Consider the following 23,486-nt stretch of genomic DNA (forward strand, 5'->3'; position numbering starts at 1 on the left):
TTCTCTGTCTATGGTAAGCCCACTCTTCAATTGCAGACCAAGGTCACTCTCTCACTGTTCTCCAGACAGCACTATCTTTATACACACGATTCCCAACTCCTGTAATCCCTTCCCCACCTCCCTTTTCTGGCTAGGTACATAAAATTCATCCTCCCAGATGGCTCAGAGGGCATCTCCTTGGCGAAACTCCAGTCCTCCATCCACCTATGCCTGCCTACCCACCCCCCACCCCAGGTATGGAACCTATAACTCTGCTAATCCTACGAAGAGCTCATTTCTCTCCAGAATAGAGTCCATCAAGATTTTTTTGTGTCCATTACTTTCACTAGTCTCATAGAAAAGTATGGTTTTAATTTCTCCAGGTTTTTCCCAAGTCCAAATGTCTTTCACATCCTTCTACATCCTAACTGGAAGCAGAAGCTTCTAGGTATTCTTGCATATGCAAAGTTCCTGGAAGGATATGTTGCTGACAGGGTGTATGACTGAGAAATGTGGAATGGGGGTTAGCACATGGAGGGTGGAGAGAGAAATTCTGACTTTTGACTACAGTCTTCATTATTCATTTCTTTTTTTTTTTTTTTTTTTTTTCTGAGACCGAGCCTTGCTCTGTCGCCCAGGCTGGATCTCGGCTCACCGCAACCTCCGCCTCCCGGGTTCAAGCGTTTCTCCTGCCTCAGTCTCCCGAGTAGCTGGGATTACAGTCACCCACCACCATACCCGGCTAATTTTTGTTGTTGTTGTTGTTGTTTGTATTTTTAGTAGAGACAGGGTTTCAACATGTTAGCCAGGATGGTCTCGATCTCCTAGCCTCATGATCTGCCCGCCTCGGCCTCCCAAAGTGCTGAGATTACAGGCATGAGCCACTGCACCCGGCCTATTCATTTCTTTACTCAACAAATATTTCTCAAGTGCCTCCTACGTGCTAGTGTTCTGAGCACTAAGGATACAGTATGAGCAACAACAAAAAGTCACCGTTCTCATGGAACTCATATTCGTGAGAGACAGACAATAAACAACCAAATGATATGCAGCAAGTCAGGTGATGATAAATATTACAAGAATAAATTAGATTAAGGGGGATAGAGCGTGATGGCAGTGAGCATGTTATTTGACATTGATGGTCTCAGTCTCACTAAGGTATATTTGAGCAGAGACTTCAAGGAACTTAAAGCTATGGGCATATGGGAGTGAAGAACATTCCAGGCAGAGAAAGCAGCAAGTGCAAATGTCCTGTGGTGGACAGTTCAAAGACAGTCAGGAGGCCAGGGTACTGGGTGCAGGGTGACCGAGGGAAGGCAGGGTAGGAAATGGTGTGGCAGAGAAGTGGGGGCAGAGCATAGAGTGTCTTGCAGGCCACTTAAGAGCATTGGCTCTTTTTCTGAGCAAGATGTGGAGTCACTGGGCATTTCTGAGCTGAGCAGAAATATTATCTGACTCATTTAAAAAGGCTCACTCTGGCTGCTAGTTGGAGAGCACAGCTTTGTGAATTCTGTACTAATTTACTAATTTACATTTTAAACATGAAACGTGTGTGTGTGTGTGTGCACAACTTGTGTAACTCAAAAATATAATTAAAGAAAAAGGTCTGCTACAAAATAAGCCCTGGCAGGATGCCCGCAGTTACTGGAGGCCAGGCCCCAAGGCCAGGCGCCCATGGGAAGGCAAGATGGGATCCAGGGCTCCAGTCTCAATTTTAATTTCAGCCTTTCAGATGCAGGGTGCCCAAAGGAGAGTCTGGAGGGGCCAGGAGAGAATGTGGGCCAGAATCAAATTGCAATATGTTGCAATTTGCATTCCAAGTATATCTAATTTTCAGAATCAAAATACGATATTTTATACCTATGTGTATATATGTACAGACACACATACACACACACACATATTTAATTTTTAAAATTGGCTTAGTTCTCCAAACCATCTTCTCCTAGCAAAGAATATTATCCAGTTGTCCCTTTTTTAAAATCTCTGGAAAGGATTAAGTGTGGCAGCCAGGGCTGGTCTCACACCTGTAAACCCAGCACAATTGGGAGGCCAAGGCGGAAGGATTGCTTGAGCCTGGGAGTTTGAGACCAGCCTGGGCAACATAGTGAGACTCTATAAAAATTAAAAAATTAGCCAGGCATGATGGTGTGCCCCTGTGGTCCCAGCTACTTGGGAGGCTGAGGCAGGAGGATCTCTCAAGGCCTGGAGCTCAAGGCTGCAATGAGCTGTGTTCGCACCACTGTACTCCAGCTTGAGCAACAGAGTGAGACCCTGTCTCAAAACTAAACAAATAAAGTGGCAGCCAGAGCCCAAATGAGGGCTTTACATAGTCAGTCAACTCAGCTCATCCTCACAATAAGCCTGTGCTGGAGGCATTCCTACCTATTCCTCACCTTAAGGTGAGGAAAAAATGGCTATAGGAAGCAAAAAGAGGGATCAGTAGGCTTGAGGGAGGAAGTGAGTACTGGAGAGTTAGGGGTGTGGAGCAGGCATGGGGTGGCTGTCAAGGGTGGTGCCATCAAAACCATACGGCCCCCAAATCTGAAATGTTCTCTATTTGGCCCTTTATAGAAAATGTTTGCTAACCCCTCTACTACACCATCAGCTCCATGAGGGCTAGGATCACACCCTACGTATCTTTTATTCTAAGACAGTGCCTAAAATACAGGGATAACAAAGTCTAAATGAATAAATGAGAAAACATCAGATATCATCTTTTTTAGCAGCATGCTTATTTTCACTAATTGTGAGGAGGACTGAGATTGTGGCCTTTTGAAAGCATCACGTCCTTCCATTTTCATACCCCCATTTAAATGAAAGTGAAGAATGGCAGCCACTGCTGAAATACTTAATATACCTGAAATCTTGACACTGGCCTGATTTTATGGGCCCTGATGTTTCTGTTACATGAAAGCTGTCAAACTACACTTGAAAACCCCAGTTATGCCCAGACTCAGCCAAAGCCACATTTTCAACTTGACTCTGTGTTTTTAGAACTATAAATTTTCCAACTTAGCTCAGCGAAGAGTGACGTAAATTTGTACATATGTGGTGAGCTGTTTTATAGGCCCTCAGATCTAAGAGCACAAAGCAGCTGTAATACTGGTAATGAGGCCTGATGAGAAACCAGCCTGGTTCTGAAATACAATATTCCTAATTATAATAAGAACAATGGCATTGAAATTTGACAGACATTACCTCTGAGGAGAGCCAGGATGGACTGGGGAGTCACAGAGCCTGGGAGCCGAGAGATTGTCATGGAGGCCACGGTTATGAGTTCTTGAGCCATATATTCCCATCAAGCTCAGAGAAGTGGCTAAGGAGACACCACTTCTCTTCTCTTCTTTCCTCATTGAATAAGATAGGATTTACCACAGGGCCAGGTGATGCCACAGAGGCACCTGTGCCAACTGCCTTCTACTTTTCCCACACAACAAGGGTCCAGAAATCTTCCAACTTAAGAGTCCCTTCTCAACTTAAGGACAATCAAAACAGAGATTCCCCCCCAGCTCCCAATAAACAACGAGCAAGGGCTCAGCCTGACAATCCATATTATATTCAGAATGTTCAGCACATGCTCATCTGTTCCTCATAGCAACCTGTACAGGCTTCCTGGAGGAGGTGATCCTTGAAGGGCAGGAAGCCCACTTCTGGCCCTTTGGACATTCATCTGACTTTGTGTCTCTGCACATCGGGGTGAATTGTTCCATGTGCCCTGCCTATCATCGATGCTTAATAATTATGTGTCAGGCTCACTAACAAATATAAGTAACGCCACCAACCGGTTTCTACTTGTCCACTGACATGGTGAGATCTATCAGCCACTACCCAGAGCATAGTGGGGATTCTGCCCCTTAATGCTGGCCTCTGGTGGGCCCACTACTCTGCACTGGGCCTTCTAGGACTTAGCATTGGGCCTCCAAAGCTGGCACTGGACCATCATAGAAGTGGCTGGCTTTGAGTATTTAGTCCCCAACCCAGCCTGGCATTGGGCTCCTTACCTCCAAATAATCCCGCCATCTCCCACTGGAGCTCCCACCCCAGCCCCAGGACTCATGATGAAAGAGGTGAGGATGGAGGTTTAGTGTGGATGGACATGGCCATTCTCAAAGCTGCATCACTGACCCAAGGGCAGCTGCCATCTGTTTCTCTAGATTATTGGCTGTTTGCCCATGTGGTGCCTGCAGCTGGGCAGAGCTTCGGGCCCCACCCCATGAGAATGAACCGCCTGCCCGCTGGCAGAGTTGGCTCCCTCCACCCTGGGCTCAGGTGCTCCTGTGCATGAAATAGCTGGCAGCAAAGCACCAGGGTAGGGAGAAGAGGGAAATTTAAATGAGTCTTAAGGGACTGGAAAAATAATTTGATGAAATGTTCCTAAGCTTTTTTTTTTTTTTTTTGGCTTAATACCCATGAATTGCAGGGGCCATGTGTGCTAACAGCTTTTGATTTATGATGCCTTTATTGTTGCATTGTATTTAAGCCAGATGATGAAAAGGTAGCAAGAGTAAAAAGACCCTTTTACAAAATGCTTTGGGATCCATCATGGGGTCAAGCCATTTCTGTCAATCTTTGCCACCACTTTGTTAAAGCAAGGGCTCTGGGCGCTGACAGCTGAGTAGCTAATTGCTGTTGGACGCCAGCCCACCAGGCATCTTCCTCCTCCCCTTAGAAATTTGCACTCCCTCCCCCAGGTCCCTTCCTCTAGCAAGACCTTTTAATGGCCGCTGAAGGCCAGGAGGGAGGCTCGCCTTGGGTAAACTTTGAGGGGCCAGGTCTTATCCAGCTGCCACAGCACAGAGATATTCCCAGGACCTCTAATTAAAATGCCTACAGTCCAACCAATATGCTCCTGTTTCATTGCTCAGGGGTTACAAAGCTCCCAGCAAATGCTGAACACAAATTAACAAAACGCTGTGTCAGCCTTTCTGGTCCCATTACAATGTTATTGTCATATTTATTAGCACAATTCCCTGTAGGACACTGGTAGAAATATCTAAAAAGTGAGTTAAGCACTCTCCTTGGCTATTTGGGGAAAATGCTCTGCCATTTCCCCGCGGAGCACATAAACTTTGTTTGCAATTTGTGCTCACAGCGACTCCCAGCCGAAGACAATCCATTCCTGTTCTTGTACGGAAAGGGGGCTACGTTCTCTCAAACTGTAATTATCTTCTATTCACGCTACTGTAAAATGACTAGGTTGTTGCCACTGCTTTTATTTCAAAGAACAGTTCTATTATCCGTTTACAAAATTTAACAACCTACAGCACTTCCATGAATTAATTACAGTCTGAGGGGAGCATAAACACAAACTTCACTGATCACGTTGTTCTAAATCACATTAGCCTAATTGCTTGATATTCGGAATTGAGTTGACTTTTGCACATCTCGCTCAATTACTCCCCACCCTTTGTGTCTGTCTGACTGCCTGCTTCTGCACTCCTCTGCAGGGGATGGGATGTATTTTCCCCAGAGTCAGAGGAAAGCCAAAGGGGGAAAAAACCTCTTTGGAATGTTTCACAAGGAAGGAAAGATATGTTACTATGACAACTTGTTTTTGGCAACCACAATGACATACACCCCAAAACCTTCTGTCTTCCTCCTTGCCCATCAGAAAGATATTATCAAATCATGCAGCAAGAGAAGGTGAAGGTTCTAAACACTATATATAAAGATGGCACCAAGGCAGTCTGTGTGGAGAGCCAGGGTCCCAGGAGTCAAGTGAAGAGTGCTGGTTTGTTTTTTGTTTTTGTTTTTGTTTTTGTTTTTTCCTGGAGAGATGGGGGTCTCACCATGTTGCCCAGGCTGGTCTCAAACTCCTGGCCTCAAGCGATCCTCCCACCGCAGCCTCCCAAAGTGCTGGGCATGAACCACCATGCCCAGCCTAGAGTGCTGTCTTGAAGGACATACAGAAATTCATCACATGGAGAAGTGAGAAAAGAGAACTCCAGGACACGGGAAGAGAAAATGGAAAAAACAAAGAGGCTTTGAGAATGTTCAGGGAAGGGCAAAAGGCTCATGTGGCCTTTTTCATTTCTATTTTTGCATATGTTTTATAATGTGCATAATGCATTAATGTAGTATGTATATAATCTATCAATATACATATGTTGGGGATGTGTACTCAAGAATATTTTAATAATTAAGTAATTATAAATAATATATATGTGTATTGGGATGATTTAACAGAGAACACAAGCAAAACATTTGGCAACCATCAATGTGAGCAATGGAATCTATCTGAGATTATCAAGCACTAGAGTAAGTAGATCAGTGCTATGGTTTGAATGATAGGGTCCCCTCCAAAATTCATGTTGAAACATAACTCACAATGCAACAGTATTTAGAGGTGTGGCTTCTGGGAGATGATAAAGTCATGAGAGCAGATCCCTTAGTGCCCTTATCAAAGCGCTTGAGGTTGAAGGGAGCACTCTCTTGCCCTTCCATCCCTTCTGCCATGTGAGGACACTGTATTTGTCCCCTCTAGAGGATGCAGCAACAAGGCACTGTCTTGTAAGCAGACAGCAGCCCTTTCAGCCACCAGTCCTGCTGGCACCTTGGTCTTAGACTTCCCAGCCTTCAGAACCTTGAGAAATCAATTTCTATTGTTTATAAATTATCCAGTCTGATGTATTTTGTCATAGCAATACAAATGGAGTAAGACTATCAGAACTGCATCTTACAAAGATAAACTTGGTGCAACGTGTGAAGTGGGTTAAAGGGAGGAGAAAATATAGGCAGAGAAGCAGGGCAGGAGGCCATCATGGTGGTCCTTGTGAAGGGTGCTAATGAGAGCCTGAGGAAGGGCCACCAAGGGGTGGATGGTTTAAAGGCAGAATGCAGAAAATTTTTTTGAAAGTAACATCCAACAGGACCTGTTTCCCAATTGGAAGCCATGGGGTGAGGAGAGTTTGGGATTCTAAAACAGTCATCTTGGATAGCTGGGGAAGCAGTGATACCTTCAATGAAGACAGAATAAAGGAGAAGGGGAAGATATGGGGAAGGGAGCAATGATGAGTCCAGTTTTGGAAACGTTGAGTTCAGGATACCTGTGGAACAGGTAGGTGGAGATGTCCATTAAAACAGTTGAAATTCAAAACCAGGACGCAGGTAGGCTAGTCGAGGAAGCCCTCAAGTGCCTAACCCCTCACATAATTATTCACCTCCCTCTCTCTCTCTACTGACATCTGTAATCCCAGCACTTTGGGAGACAGAGGTGGGAGGATTGCCTATTTTTCTTGATTGCATTTTGTGTTTCCTGGTGTTCTCTACATTCATTGATCCCTCTGAAAAACCTGTGGGCGTCTCTCTATGCCAGGCACTGTGCTCATGTGGTCAGGGGAAGAGGGCAGTTAGCAAACAGAGAGAGGCTGGCTGCTCGTGGGCAGATAGAGAAGAGCCCTGGTGCTGGCCACTGTGAGCATCAGCCTCTGTCCTGGAGGCTCACACAATCTTGGGAGGTGTGAAGAAGAGGAGTCTGTGGCTATCAGGTAAGAAGTCCAACTCCAAGGGTGCCCAGGCTCACTCTTCTCACTCTGGCCCTCCCCACACTGCCTGCCATACTGGGTAGGGCCCAGAATCACCTGGAAATCTTCAGTCAAGAGGCATCAAGTGACATGTGGATAGAGAATGCCACCAGCAAAGCCCCAGGAAAATCACTGGTCCTAGGCAGGTTTGTTTGCTGGTGCCTCCTCTCATCGCTTGGGATATACTTTGTGAACTTGCACCACTGTGGGCAGGCAAAAGGCAGAGAGGGGCGTTCAGTGGGAGCCAGAAAGGAAGAGATAGGTGGAGATTCCAGTTCTTCTTTAAAAGGGATCTGGAGACATCAGATCATCTCCTCTGCCCTGGGGTAGAGTTGAAACCTTCCTGAAGTCCCTTGGCTACTGGAGTGAGTGCAGCAGGAATGTGAGTGGCCTAAAATTTAAAGAAATTGTAGGTGTTTGGTAAGTAATAATAGGCCATTATGAAACACATTTACCATTGATCGCTTATAGGGAAATAGATTAAACTGTCAGATGAAATCTTAAAATAAACACTGTTATAAATTGAATTGTTCCCCCCAACCCCAAAAATCATATACTGAAGTCGTAACTCCCAATGTGAAATGTAATTGGAGATAGGCTATTTTATCTTTTTATAGAGATGGGAGTCTCACTATGTTTCCCAGGCTGGTCTACTCCGGGGCTCAAGCAATCATCCCACCTCATCCTCCCGAAGTGCTGAGATTACACATGTGAACCACCACTCCCTGCCTGGAGATAGAGCTTTTAAAGAGATACTTAAGCCTAAACGAGGTATTATAATAAGGATGGGGCCCTAATCCAATAGGGCTGGTGTCTTTATAAGTAAGAGACATCAGGAGTGGAAGCATAACGAGGAAAGGCCGCATGAGGACAGTGAGAAGGGCCTAAACGAGGTATTATAATAAGGATGGGGCCCTAATCCAATAGGGCTGGTGTCTTCATAAGTAAGAGACATCAGGAGTGGAAGCATAACGAGGAAAGGCCGCATGAGGACAGTGAGAAGGCAGCCACGTGCAAGGCAAGGAGAGAGGCCTCAGAGAAACAAGAGCCACTGGCACCTTGATCTTGGACTTCTAGCTTTCAGAACTGTTAGAAAATAAATTTCTTCTGTGTAAGCCACCCAGTCTGCAGGATTTTGTTATGGCAGCCCTAGCAAACTGATACAGCACTATAAAAACATTTTCTTCTTTAACACAGGAGCCAGATCACCACTGTTTCCATCCTATTAATATATAGGCAAAATAAATACAACTTGTTTTTGTGAACTTGCCTGTTTTCTTGATTGCATTTTGCGGTTCCTGGTGTATTTTATATTATTTTCTGAATCAGCCTACCCCTACTCCTCTCTCCAGCCCTACCACATCTTGTCTTTATAAGCAGTGGGTGTTTCCAGCCCTACCACATCTTGTCTTTATAAGCAGTGGGTGTTTCCATCCCTACCACATCTTGTCTTTATAAGCAGTGGGTGCTTCCATCCCTGTCTCAGACAGCTGAAGACAGAGTGAGAGCAATAACAGGTATACTGATTTGCAGCACTTTGTGTAAACTGAGGGCTGCCCCAAATGCCCCCATCAAAAGGCATCAGCCTAAACGGGAAAAAAATGTGTCTTCTTCAATCCCCTTGAAGTTCCCCTCAATGATTTTCTGTTCTGCAATGACATTTCCAGTCAAAGAGGCCAGAGATAAAACTGCTGACCTAAAGACTTTTTCTTCTGCTCCTGGGGGCAGCCTAGACACAGATTCGCAGAGTGGGCAGTGGGGAAGTGAAATTGATGGTGCCAAACAGCATCATCTAAACAAGCAGAACCCAGAGGGGGACATGAAAACGTCCAGCTTCCTTTATGGCTGTGAGACGTGGACCAGTCATGGCGTCTATGATGTCATATTGTAACCATCCCATCTGAACGGTTGAGCAGTTTCAGCTGCGTCACCACTGAGCCAGACTTAACACTAAATAGTGAGAGGGTTTCCAACAATCTTGACTTCCAGGGCAGACGTTCTCTCACTAGAGGACCAAGTTTGTGTGACATGTGATCCTGTGTAGGAGCCAGCAGGGAGCCTTAACTGCAGATCTATGGGCAGCTGAGGCACTGACAATAAACACAGTCACCAGTGGTGGATTGCCGGGAAACTCCCTCTCCCACGAGGGCAGCTGGAATTCTGAAGGCTGGCTCAAACATCCCCAGAATTAGTCACCGCCAGGGACAGTCTCTAAAAGGTGCTCTGAAAATGAAAGATAACCTTCCCAGGAGACATTATGGAAAACAGTCAGAGGATCACAGTCCCCATAGATGAACTGAACAATACCACCAGGGTTTCAGCTCCAAACCCTCCATACCAGAGACGGGGACAGGCTAGGGCTCAAAGCAATGCTTACCAAGCTTCAGACCTGGGGTGCCACCTTTGTAATATTTGCCATGTCCGATACCTCCTCTGATGTTTAATTTTATGTGTCAACTAGATTGGGCGGTGGGTGCCCAGGTATTTGGTTAAACATTATTCTAAATATTGTTTATTTAGAATATTGTTTCTGTGAGGGTTTTTGGAAGAGATTAACATTTGAATTGGTGGACTGAGTAAAGCAGATGGCAACCCACAACGTGGGGGTCTTCACCCAATCCATCGAAGACCTGAAAGGCCTGGAAAGAACAAAAAGGCTGACCCTCCATGGGGTAAGAGGGACCTCCCTCTGTCTGACTGCCTTCCAGCAGGGACATTTTCTTTTCTGCCTTTAGACTCAAACTAAAACATGAGCTCTTCTTGGGTCTCATGTCTGCTGGCTTTTGAACTGAACTATACCATAGACTCCCCTGCATCTCCAGCTTCCAATCACAGATCTTGGGACTTCTCGGCCTCCATAATCATTTGACCAACTCCTTATAGTAGAGCTCTTTACACACAGACACACACAGACACACACACACACCCCCTATTGGTTCTGTTTCTCTGGAGAACCCTAACTAGTACACCTCCTGCATTCCTAATATTTACTAAATCTTTAAATGGCCTATTTAAATAAATACATTTTAATGAAACTTTATGTCACATTTATAAATTCAAATCACATGTTTATTGTTAAAAATATAAATATAGGCTGGGCACGGTGGCTCATGCTTACAATCCCAGCACTTTGGAAGGTGGAGGCAGGAGGATGGCTTGAATTCAGGAGTTCGAGACCAGCCTGGCAACATGATGAAACCCGGTCTCTACCAAAAATACAAAAAATTAGCTCAGGGTGGTGGTGGGCGTCTGTAATTCCAGTTACTCAGGAGGCTGAGGTGGGAGGATGGCTTGAGTCTGGGAGGCAGAGGCTGCAATGAGCTGAGATCGTGCTACTACACTCCAGCCTTGGTGACAGAGTGAGACTCCATCTCAAAAAAAATTATATATATATACATATATATGTATATATATGTGTATATATATATAACTGTAAAATTAAATACACATTAAAATAACAGTGCCTGCTGAAAACACACTTCAGATGGTGTGACTGGATACATTTTGAAGGTGGAGGTGGGGAATGGTTTACAGAATGGTCATGGAACAAAACTTCTCTCTCTCATTTCAATCTCTACCAAATGGAGGTCAACTATATTTTATAGTGAATCTTTGCCTACTTTTTCAGGAGGAAGATCGTTCTTTCTTAGGCATCAAAAATAAGGCACAATACAACAGAAAGAATGCCATGATTACACGCTGCGGTTATCAGTCGCTGCATTAAAAACAAGTTCAAACTTGGTAGCTTCTCATAGCTCACCATTTTGTGAGTTAGGAATTCAGAGACGCTTGCCTGGGCAGTTTGTCTGTGGTCTGTGTGGCAGCAACTAGGGTGGCTGGGACTTGGTGGTCCACATCCAGGATGGGTTCTTCACCCATGTGTCTGATCCCTCCATGTCTCCTGCCTCTTTCTCTCTGTGTCTCTTCCTACAGAGCCTCTCCATGTGCCTTTGGCTTCTCACTGCATGGAAGCCTCGGGGCAGTGGTGCCCAGGGCAGGCCCATGGTGACTCAGGGTTCCAAGAGCTAGCATCCAAAGACCCAGTAGAGCTGCAAGGCTCCATATATCCATCCTGGAAGGTCACTTCCACCAATCCTAAGAGCCAAGCAACACATGCCAGTCAAGGAGAGGGGAGTTAGACCCCACATCTCCATGGAAGGAATGTCGAAGAATTTGTAGCCATCTTTATTCTCTTACCTCGTTCTTATGTATTGAACAAGGAGAAAGTCCTCAGAATGGGGTTTCAACAGCACGGATAAAAAAGTTCACCATGGACTTTGGGAGGCCGAGACGGGCGGATCACAAGTTCAGGAGATCGAGACCATCCTGGCTAACATGGTGAAACCCCCCATCTCTGCTAAAAATACAAAAAAATTAGCCAGGCATGGTGGTGGTGCCTGTAGTCCCAGCTACTGGGGAGGCTGAGGCAGGAGAATGGCGTGAACCCGGGAGGCGGAGCTTGCAGTGAGCCACAATCTCGCCACTGCACTCCAGCCTGGGCAACAGAGAGAGACTCTGTCTCAAAAAAAAAAAAAAAAGTTCACCGTGGAGCCACTTAATTCAAGTGGCAGGTCAGACTGGAAAAAAGGTGTGAGTTTTAGAGTCAGACACACCTGAATTTGAGACCCAGTTATACCACTTAAGAGGTGATCTTGGTACAGTAGTTTAAGCTCACTGAATCTCTGCCTTTTGGTCTGTGACATGGAATGGTGATGTTTCTGGGCTGCTGTGTGGATACCCACGATGTCTGCAACATCACAGTCCCTCAGTAGTGTTAATCATTTTAAGTCAACCTACAGAATAGCGAGGATTTTACAAAGGTGTTTTTTTTGTTTGTTTGTTTATTTGTTTTTAAGACAGGATCTTACTCTGTCACCCAGGCTGGAATGCAGTGGCACAATCTTGGCCCACTGCAACCTCCACCTCCCAGGTTCAAGCGATTCTTGTGCCTCAGCCTCCCAAGTAGCTGGGATTACAGGTGTGTGCCACCACACCTGGCTAATTTTTGTATTTTTAGTAGAGACGGGGGTTCGCCACATTGGCCAGGCTGGTCTCGAACTCTTGGCCTCAAGTGATCCACCTCCTTCGGCCTCCCAAAGTGCTGGGATTACAAGCGTGAGCCACCGTGCCAGGCCGTACAAAGGTGCTTTCTAAAATACCATATATGTGATGAAAACCTATGCATAATCTGAAGGAGACTGACACATGATAGAAAGGGTCTTCTCATTTAGCTTAAAACTACAGTTTTCAGAAGAAATTCACTAGCAAGCATCTTCCTAGAATGTTAAGGGCACCCCAAAGTTCCCACCATGATCTTTGAGAGGGCTCTGCATAGTGATCATATAGGAAACCGGCAAAACAGAACCATCTTTTTTCGAAGCCTTAATTAATCAGAGTGCTCGGGGAGACAGCAGAAGGTAAAATGAGTGGCAGCTCTGATCCACAGGTGCTCAACAGTGATGGTAACAGCTTCTGCAGAGGGGCATTTTGGAAATGTGTCAGTGATGGTTGTATCTGATACAATGCTGGGGGCAGAGTGGGCATTCCTGCCACTTACAGGGCAGAGACCAGGGATGCTGGGTGTCCCTCAGTGGATGGAGCAGTCCCACACAATGAAAGCATTGTCTTGCCATATAGAAATACCCCGCTTTTCTGAACCTGGGACTAACTTATTTTACAAATAAGCGATGTGTATTTCTGCTCAGCTGTAATAGACACTTTATGCTTTATTTTCCAGGAATGCCATTAGTGCATAAATCAAAGGAAGACTGTTTATTTTCTTCAGAATTCCAAGAGTTGTGTATCATTTTGGAAAATCACACCACCCGCAGAAGCTCAGGTTATCTGAGTCACCAATCCCACTCCTCTGACTTCGACTGCATTGGAGGGGTGGCCCAGCCTGAGCTTCTGGGGGCAGGTGTCAGCCCCTGATCACTTCGTTCTGTTGCCCAGAGGCGGGTTCCTGCATTGGAAGTAATTAGCAAATACTTTGTCTCATTCTTCTTTATATTTCGGTTATGACATTATATTAATTTTTCTTAAAAATTACGGGTGTGAGTGAGTCATATTATCCAGGAATTTCACCTCAGAATTGTAAACCAGGTGCTTGAATATATTAGCAATAAAAATGGGGGTTGGGTCTGACAGGCCTAAGAGCTCACTGCTTTAAAAGAAATTTTCTAAGGATCAAAAATGCCTTTCCAAGTGGAAACACCAGGGAATCATTTCCTTTCTGGAACCTGCTGGACCTGGAGTGGCCCTGCCAGGCAGAGCAGGAGAGGCTGGCACTGCAGCATGAAAGAGCTCTTTCTCTTCAGCCCTCACAGGTGAAAAGACACGGATGCCCCAGTCACTGCTCAAACCGAAGGAGGAAAGACTCACAGACTCCTAGGGCCATGTGGTCCTCAATAAGTTAGTTATGTATAAGCCTCAGTTTTCCCATTTGTATGTTGGCAGTAAAAATAGCCCCTCCTGTATTGACTTCCTGTGTGGATCAAACACGATAAGTAAGATAAACCATGTTTCATGCTTCCCTCCACATCCCTGAGCACATAATGCTCAATTGATGCAAATGTGTATTATCATCCGTATAGCATTTATGGTTTACAAAGCCCTTTTCCACATACTGTTTCCTTTGAACCATTCAGCAGTGGGAACTGACAGGAAGAACATCTCCAGGGAGGAGAGGAGGCTCGGGGATGCCATGATACTTGCCCTAGGTCACACTGGTGGCCATGAAAATGGCTTTTCTGAGTTGGAATCCATGCAACTCCATTTAGATGGATTCTGTGCAGCTCTGAAGACACAAGTAGGCTCTCAGAGGAGGAAGAAGCTACTGGGGAAGAAAGGTAGGAAATTGCTAACAACTGGAGCTTCCTAACAATGGAAGCTGTCTGCCTCCTTCCGAGACGTTAGCAGGGAGTTTGGGCCTTGATCTGGAAGAGAGGCCTTGAAACCCATTCAGTCTAAGAATCCAGGCTTCACTTCGAGATCACTTCTACAGAGTACAGTTTGCTTTTAACTCTTTCCTTGAATGTTACATGTTTTTCCCTCAAACGTTTTGTTTTAGTTGTCATTTTAACTTTTCCACAGAGAAGTGAGCTAGCTGGAAAATGGTCTGGGACTTCAGTGGCACCATGGTTCCAGCATAAATTCTCCTTACTCTGTTTTAAATCTGCACTCTCAGGGATGAGAAAGAAAACCCCTGAAACTGATGTTCAATTCACAAAGTACACACGCAGAATACAGGAAATCTCTGCCAAAGCATGGCCTGGGTTTGCTTAACTTTGTCCTGGAAGTTCCGTAACCTGTGTTATCTGCTGTTAAAAATTTACAGAGACCAGCTGGGTCTTTGGTCCAATGGAATTTTTTTTTTCTTCAGGCATGAAAATGTCAAATATAGTCATAAAAACAATGACCTAACCTGTGCCCAGAAATATGTTTTCTAAACAATTATACTTCCAGTTAATCTCACACTACCGTGGTCCCAAGCCAATGAATAAAAACTGAATTTCTCAGCATTTGACCTGAACAGAGATTTGGGCTGCTTCCAGGGAAATGCATATTAGACAAACCTTTCTGAATGTACCTTTTTCTAGGCCAGGTGCAATGGCTCACGCCTTAATCCCAGCACTTTGGGAGGCCAAGGTGGACAGATCACCTAATGTCAGGAGCTCGAGACCAGCCTGGCCAACATGGTGAAACCCTGTCTCTACTAAAAATACAAAAATTAGCTGGGCATGGTGGCGGGTGCCTGTAATCCCAGCTACTTGGGATTCTACTTGAGGCAGGAGAGTCTCTTGAACCTGGGAGGCAGAGGCTGCAGTGAGCTGAGATCGCACCACTGCACTCCAGCCTGGGCGACAGAGGAAGACTTCATTTCAATAAAAAAGAAAAAAAAAAATCACTGAATGTACTTTTTTCTTATTCTACTCTCAGATCACTTTTAATTGATTTATTCTTCTTTACTGGGTTCATGCCAAATGACTTCTAACTAAAAGAGAGGGCCCTAGAAAGAAAGAACCAATCCTCTATACCATCATATCATTGGCCCCCACACATTCTCACACATATCACCTCCCAAATCGAGTACTAACTTCATATCCCTGGAGAGAGCTTATGCTCACCTGGTCTCATTAAAGCAACACACGGTTGTACAGTTTCTCACTGTGGGACCAATTAACCATTTCCACATCAGGCACCAACACAACCCCACCATGCCGTTTGCCCTCTTTATTTATGTTAAGTCTCTAGTATTAATTATGTTAAGACACTCAAAACAAGAGCTATATTTTCACACCGTGGGTGGTGATTTCGAGCATTAGAACCAGCTTTTTCCCCCCACTGTTTCTATGCTTTGTAATTTGCATACCAAAATTTAAAGCTATCTACAGCTTTCCACTTGAAGCTTTTTTGCAAATGAGGTCTTAAAAGTGATATAGTCGAATATGCTCGGGCACCTTTGGCAGCTGAAAGGGAAAATTCCCAATACAAGGGGCAGTGTGCAGATTGCTGCTGGGTTGACTCCTAAGTCTCAAGGCAAACTCCCCCAGCACAGGCCACAGTGGCAACAGCATGAACCAAATCTTGCTTGAATCCAACAAATGACCACAGATTTCTCATGACTGAAAAAATAACAGAAATCTATTCCCACAGTGGAATTCGTTACTGATCAATAAACCCAATGCATTGTGCAACATTTGTGATTATTCTGTTTGGAATCAACAGCATGTCTTAATAGCTAATTGTTTGATAAAGCCTTGACATCACCAAAATTTCCCAATAATGAGGGCACTAAATCCTAAAGAACTGTGAAGGAAAGAGGTCAGCCTCTTCTTCGGAAGGCCACAAAGAATGAGAATGATTCTTATAGTCCTGTAATCACTCAGAAATGGTTAGGCCCAAAGGAATTAAGTTACATGACCTCCAAATCCTGTCTCCAAAACCAAAAGCATGAATGCCCTGGAATAGGCTTTCGCCTTGTGTTTTTCTCTTCGGTTCTTCCTTTCCTCATTCACCAAGGCAGACTGCTTGTCAAAACAGGATTAAAATCCTGAGGCCAGCCCCTGGCCGACTTGAAGGCTGCATCCAAGGCAGGGCCTTAGACATGGCGGCTCCAAGTGTTTCATGGGCCTGGTGAGAGGGGCAGGCCCTGGCTCTAGACACCAGGAAAATACATACTCCTTAGTGTTCAACCCTGGTTTTCTCATCAGAGCGATGATGTCCCAGGATGACCTGTGGACAAAAGAGGACAGGAGAAGAGAAAATATTTTCTTCAATTCAAAAGAAAAGGCCCCTATGGTCTATGAGCTGACAGCTGTATGGTACTCATAGCTATTACTGAATCCTTTCTGAACTGCACCAGGGGTACGAGAGAGAGTGAAGGTCTAGTGTTCGGTTGGAAGGGAGAAGGAACAGGCTCCGTTCTCTTTGTTTTATCCCACTGCCTCTTTGCTCCATACCACTTTCCCCTGGCTGAATTTAGACCCAGCCAAGGCAATTCTTTGCTTTGCCCAGCTCAGCACTTGTTCCCAAGTTGAGTACTCATCTTTATGGGAGCCTGCACATGTCTTTAGGATTACTTTCAGGCCATATGTTTCTGCTTTGAAACAATGAGGGCTTCTCTATAATGATCAGCACAGGGAGAGGAAAAGGGCAAGGGCTTTGGTTACCAAATATTCAGCTCCCCAAAGTTGAGTCACCATCGTGGGGCTAAGCAGACAACATCACCACCTTTCAAAGCACAGTGTTGACACTATTTTTTCCTGGCATACTAATTTTCTCATAACAGCCTGCTCCACTCCTCTGCTTCTGTCTTGTATGTTTTCTGGAGAAAGTGAGACCTCCTCAGCCCAGCCAATTTCTCAAAAGGCTAAGACAGCCTGGCTGCAGGAATGTGCAATCATTCTTGAAAATCAGCAATGGTGGGTTGCATTTATCTAATCAAAAAATGCAACTGCCAAAAAAAAAAAAAAAAAAGCACATCTGCCTCCCCACAAATGAAAATTTAGCTAGCATGTGTCTAAGTTAGTGGCAGAGTAAGAGGAGTTTATATGGTTTCTTATCACTGGACTAAAACACAACTAGTAAAACTGGTATAGTAATAGTCACCCCTGGAAATATGCAGTGTGGATATCAACATCTACTCCCATTACTTCAGAGTGTCAAATGGACTGAGTGGAATGACTTTTCAGCTTAATACAAAGTGAGAACTGCCACTGGGTAATAAATTCCTTTCTGTCCTAAAATAGTAGCCCAAGAAATAATCATCCCGAGAAGTAAGAGGTGTTTCATCTCCTCCGCGGCAGCAAAGGGCTTCTCCTGATTGCTAAGTGCTGATTTATTCCCGAATGCACAATTGCAGCTTGCTGCTGGTCTCCACCCCATCCGCCTGAAGGCAGGGATGTTCTTGTCTGTGTTAGAACTGCCTGCTTAACCCAGCAGGAAGCCTTGTCACCGGTATCCAGCCCTGGCCACATCTCTTGGCTGAGAGAAGCAGGAGCCCAGCAATGCTAACATTTGAAAGATCCAGATGGAAGAGAGGAGGCTGACTTTTGAAGGGATGATCTGCATCCATCACCACTTGCCCTCCAGATGCTATACCCAAATAGCAGTGTCCCTCCTGAGGCTGTCCCTGAATGCCACCCACCAGTGACCAGCAGCACTGGGAGGTGTGTGTGTGTGTGTGTGCGTGTGCGTGTCTGAGAAGGGCTGTTGTGGGGCAGGCTGCTCTGCAATGCTGAATGCTCCTGTCTGTGCCTCTTCAGACATTAATATATGCAGATCAGAAGAAGCTAAATTCCAAGCCTCTGTAAGCATGTCCAAAATGGCCCTCTTGCCCAAAGCACCTCTTCAAGTCTCAATCTAAAGATCAGCATTTGACAAACCATGGGTGAGAGTTTGCAAAAACATGAAGGAGTGAGCCTTTGCCAGAATTGAAACCAAGACGACTGCAACAACAATGAAAAACGCTTAGAACCCACGGGCTGGCAGCCAAGGCATTCGGACTTGGTATGGGCGTATCAACAAATGCAGGGTTCCCCACAGCGATTTACAGCAGAGACTCTAGTAGAGATTTACAGCAGACTGGAGTACTGCGCTCTTGCAAATGCAGAAGTTTGGGGTGGGGAAAGGTAGAAAAGAAAAAAAGAAGAAAGAGAAAGTGACATATTCAAATGCAATTCAAACATTCCAAGCTGCTCTTTTGACCTCAGAAATTTTACCATGATTTAGGTGATCCTAATGGTCTGTGGACCATGTTGGAAAATGTCACAATAGATGTTTGAATTAAAATCCAGTAGGTTTGCCAAAAGACCAATTGTTAAAAATTGGCAGCATTCCAGAGAACTTACTATGCTGTGTACTGCCCCGGGGCTGAGAGAACTGCTAATTCCAGAGAAAGTTAATTATCACCTTATTGATAAAAGGGTAATTTTTAAAGCTTGTGGTGTGGCTTTTGTGACTCATTAATTAAAATTTAGAGTAATTTGCTAGATACCCTGGTGGCTTCTGTTATATTATAGCTGTACCAAGCCGTTTAATGTCTCTCCCAGGGGCTATTTTCAATCCCCCTCTTCTCTCCTCACCTGTCTGCTTTTGAAGGCAATGAAAACATTAAAAAATGTGTAAATCTAAAACTAGCTTTTTAAGAGATTGCAGAATTAAGATGTCCAGGGAGGCATTTTTTAAAAGTTCCTTCTTAGAAACATCGAATTTGCCCACCAAAAGAAACAAGCTTGTGTGATCACACCAAAGGCAGCTGCTTTCACAAACTTCATCCGCAAAATGTTAGACAAAATTTTATGCTCCATGATAATCAGATTAAAAGAGGGTCTTTTCTCATCTCCTTTCCCTTCTTTCCCATTCCATCCCCAAATAAAATCTGAGGGCTCAGGGGAAGAATGACACTGGAGACGCTTGGTATCCTAAGGCTCCCAGCCCAATGAGGGGTTGCGTCGCCTGCCATGCTCTTCAGGACTTGTGGAGTGGGATGGGCACATCCCGGCTCCCTGGCATCTACCCATGTGATATTGAGATTTCCAAGGGCAGGGACTTGGGGAGGAAAATTGTCCTGCAGATCCCTAACAGGGCCCCTGTGAGTGCCTTTCAAGCTCCAGCCACCACCTCTGCCTGGACCAAAAGTTCTTTAAGGTGCGTGTCATAAAGGATGCGTGGACACATGTGTGACACAAAATTGTAAACAGACCTACGAAGCACTCTAACATTTAAGCCCCCAGACTCCCAGAAAGGTTATTCCTCTCCGAGCATTCCTTGTTATGATTTCAGAGAACTTCAGTTATGTTTCCTTAAACGTATTGAAGTGAAGTATTTGAGATCCAAAATTGAGATTAAAAATACATAAACAGCAGAGATGATTTTCTCATCATTTCAAATTTTAAAAATTAAAAAAGTCTATCTTTGTACTTTGGGGTAGTGCTTGAATTTTTTAATAGGAAAATGTTACTGAGTATTTTTTTAAAGTCAATATTGTTTTGAACTCTCATTATAAAAGTTCTTGCAGCAAGTGACAGTATTTGGGTCTGGCTTGTTTTCTGTGGGCTGAGCTGCTTAGCTTACCTGCTGCTTGCTAGAGGAGACAGCCTTTCACCCTCGCCCCCAGGAGTCGAGAACCAGAAAGTGAAACTGCTTCTGCTGGTTTCCCTCGCCTCGAAAACACACCACCAAAAGCAAAGAAATGATGAAAAGCAACTTACTCTTGTTTCGCTTATTGTTTTCTTGTCTTTCTATTACTGTTCATTTACTCTTTTCTTTTTTTTTTTTTTTTGCGGCAAAATAAAAGTAATTTTGGGGGCACAGGGAAGAAATGTAAACATGTTAAACATGAGAGAACTGGATTTTTGTGGGATTTGCACTTTTGTTATAATTCCACAAATGAAGCAAACTGATGAATTTACCAAAATATTTCAGAGCTCATCTGCATACACAATTTAAAGAGCTAAAGAAAACACATTCATATTTTTAAAAAATTCTGTCAAAAAGCCTGTTTAAAAGTTATAGTTTGTGAAGCCACCAATTTCCCTAAAACTGAAGATTCTACGTTAACCTTTTGAGTTTAGACGATCACGCAGTACCGATTTTCTAGGTAATCTTTACCCAGCTGCTGTTGCTCAAACAGCCCCTCATTTTTTCAGACTAGTTCTACCAAGCAACACAAAAAATGCTCCACACCAATATTATACCCCCCAGATAGTTTAACACAACTAAGAATTCCTTTGTAGTTATTTTTACATTTTTATGCTTTCACTCCAGATATTCTATTTTGCTTTAAAAAAAAAAAAAAGTGGAGAAAAAAGGCAGCTATGTCCCTCATTCTTCAAAAATGGTTCCTCTGGTTGAAAAGAAAGAAAAACAGCATACAACAAACACCCCGATTCTGAAGTGCCTGGATTACTTTCTCAAGTACTGTAGTGTCTGAGATCAGTAAAAAACCACTTTCTCAGAAAGCCACCGATTGTCTAACCCTCATGAGTACCGTCATGGAATCTAGAGACAACACGAGGAGACACCTCTCATTCACGATCACAGATAGTGGAAAGAACTTTGACTCAAGCACCTCAACTCAGCAAAAGAGCTCAGCAGCCTGCACCCTGGCCTCATCCACTGCTCCTGTCCAGTCAGCAAGCAACCTGGAGAGGACCCCTCATGCTTTGGAAGGAGCACGTGGGAGCTGGTTCAAATCACAGTGCTCCACCTGGGAAGGAGGTGATTTTGAGCTTGGGAAAACTGCCGCTAATACTCCATAGTCACCAGTTTTTTTTCCCAAAAACGAATTAAAACCAGAAACTAGCAATAAATATTATTCTTATTTATGCCTCATAAATTAGGAAAAACCAGCACAAAGACATGTGAAATATTCTACCTGGGATATTTGAAATAAAATCAAATTTAAAAAAAAAAAAACACTTTTACATGTTCATAACATACCAATTTTAACAACCAAATTTTAGGTAAATATTTTTATCCCAAGACATACTACAATTTTTTTTTAAATTAAAAAGCAAAACAAAGCAAAATTATCGTGAAGGGAAAAAAATAACTAACTGGTTACTTGAGTTCACATTTGGAAAAAAATAACTTTCTAGGTATTTAAATGCAGAGTTAAAGAGTAATGAACATGTATATAGCCCAAATTTATAAACTATATAATTCAATGTTACATTTTCCCCTCTGAGATCTGGTTAATAAATTAAATGCTGTACTTTGCATATGAGGAACTAAAGTTTACCTACTGGACTCAGTGGTTTTAGTGCAGGACATTCTTGTGCATTGCCATAGAGGTAGGCATGCAACCCAGAAAAAACTAAAACAGGTAACTGTCATGCTGACAGTTACAAGAGAAAGATCCCGTGTCAACGGCACGCCTCCAATTGTGCATCTCCCTTACCTACAGCTTGTTCACCAGAGCCCTGAGCAGGTTGTTTACCAGGTCGGGAGTGTTGACTCAGAAGACAGATGACTTTCAGCACATGCAAACCGAGTATTGCAAAAGCTATCTTCCACCCGTGTTAGTAGCTCACAGTTAGTCTCCAGCAGCCCTGCACTCCAGCTGCAAACATCTCATTAGACTAATGCATTCAGCACAGGCAGAAAACTCGATTTACCATAGCTACAGCAATGAATTTCCATTACGATGACAGCTTCAACCACATCATGTCCGGAAAACCAGCCAACCACTGGCTTTTAAAGAACACACACATTTTACATGCAGAAAACGAGGCCTGTGTGTGTGTGTGTGTGTGTGTGTGTGTGTTTCGTGTTTCCTTCCTCTTAGCAGCCTAAGAGAAACGTGCAGTGTAGCTTTTTGTCGACATGAGCTGCAAGGTAATGGCACTTCTGCTTCTTTGGTAGTTACGTCCTTGTAATAACCTGAATTATGTCACAATGGTTAGAATGGGTGTTTCCAACATTTCAGTTTTCATTACCCCTCCTCTGTTGCCATAGAAACCAGACTGTAACATCATCTCTTTGTCCCAATCCTGCAGCAGTGTGGGCCAACACCAGGCTTATAAGACACTGTTGATCTGACAGAGTGAATGTTTGACTTTGGACAAATAAAACAAAAAGAAATATTACAACAGCATCATTGTTCAGGAGAGACTGTGTGATTCCCAGAGCAGTGTGCCTATCCAGGTGTGTGCACACACCATGGTTGTACATATTAAATCAGCGGCTGCCCACAACATATATGTACAGTTCATTAAAGCTGGCCCTGACTTTGGCTCCAGACCTGTATGTGTGCGTGTGTAAGCATCTCTACTCACCTCAATGTGGTGGGACCTGCACAGGATAGAAACAGGGCAAGAGTGACTATTCATTCCCATGCCCCATTGCATTTTCTGCAGGAAATCAATATATATCGGCGAAGGGACCTTTTCTTTTCCTTTCTTTTTGTAAAGTGGAGCAGGGCTCCCCATTGCCCATTTCATCCACTCTGGGATATTGGCATATTCACAGGTATTTCCTAAAAGATGAAACATCCATTCTACAAACATGTGGCTTACTCCTAGGGATGAGCAGCAAACAAATTTAGCCAGGACTAAATATCAGCCAGGGCTAACTAAGGCTTAGGCCACAACCTGGCCAGTTACTGAGGGTGAAAAAAGCTGCAATTGACAACTTGAGGTTTCTCTGAATATATGTGTAGAGTCACATTAGAAGTACATAAGAAATCTCTCCTCTGAAATTTATTAGGAAAATATAAAAAATTGTTTTAAGTCAAAGACTTGTAATTAATTGAGCAAGAAGAAATTCACTACTTTAGTTCATTTAATCATCAAATTTTGTTGTTTTGTATGGGAAAAGGCAGGTTTGGTAGTTTGCATTTTCATTTCATATAAGTTGATTTCACTAAAGAAGAAGGAGGAAGAGGAGAAGAAAAGAAAATAAGATGGATGGGCCAGGTGCGGTGGCTCATGCCTGTAATCCCAGCACTTTGGGAGGCCGAGGTGGGCGGATCACGAG

General features: G+C 44.0%; 1 protein-coding gene across 8 annotated transcripts in view; it reads right to left on the reverse strand.

The window, feature by feature from the left end:
• SCML4 (Scm polycomb group protein like 4) overlaps positions 1-23,486 on the reverse strand; it is a 148,492-nt gene that overhangs the window by 104,741 nt on the left and 20,265 nt on the right. For 2 of the 8 annotated variants that reach the window (XM_054489980.2, XM_054489984.2), the window contains exon 1: positions 21,910-22,383. The exons of 2 other annotated variants lie outside the window; for them this stretch is intronic. The gene's annotated coding sequence lies outside the window, so the exon portion shown is untranslated. Of the gene's footprint in view, positions 1-20,081; positions 20,171-20,218; positions 20,273-21,909; positions 22,384-23,486 lie in introns of those variants that run through there. 4 more of the 8 variants (XM_054489979.2, XM_054489978.2, XM_054489985.2 and 1 more) reach the window with 4 other exon arrangements.

Source organism: Pongo pygmaeus, chromosome 5, assembly GCF_028885625.2.
Source record: "Pongo pygmaeus isolate AG05252 chromosome 5, NHGRI_mPonPyg2-v2.0_pri, whole genome shotgun sequence".
Lineage (NCBI taxonomy): Eukaryota > Metazoa > Chordata > Mammalia > Primates > Hominidae > Pongo > Pongo pygmaeus.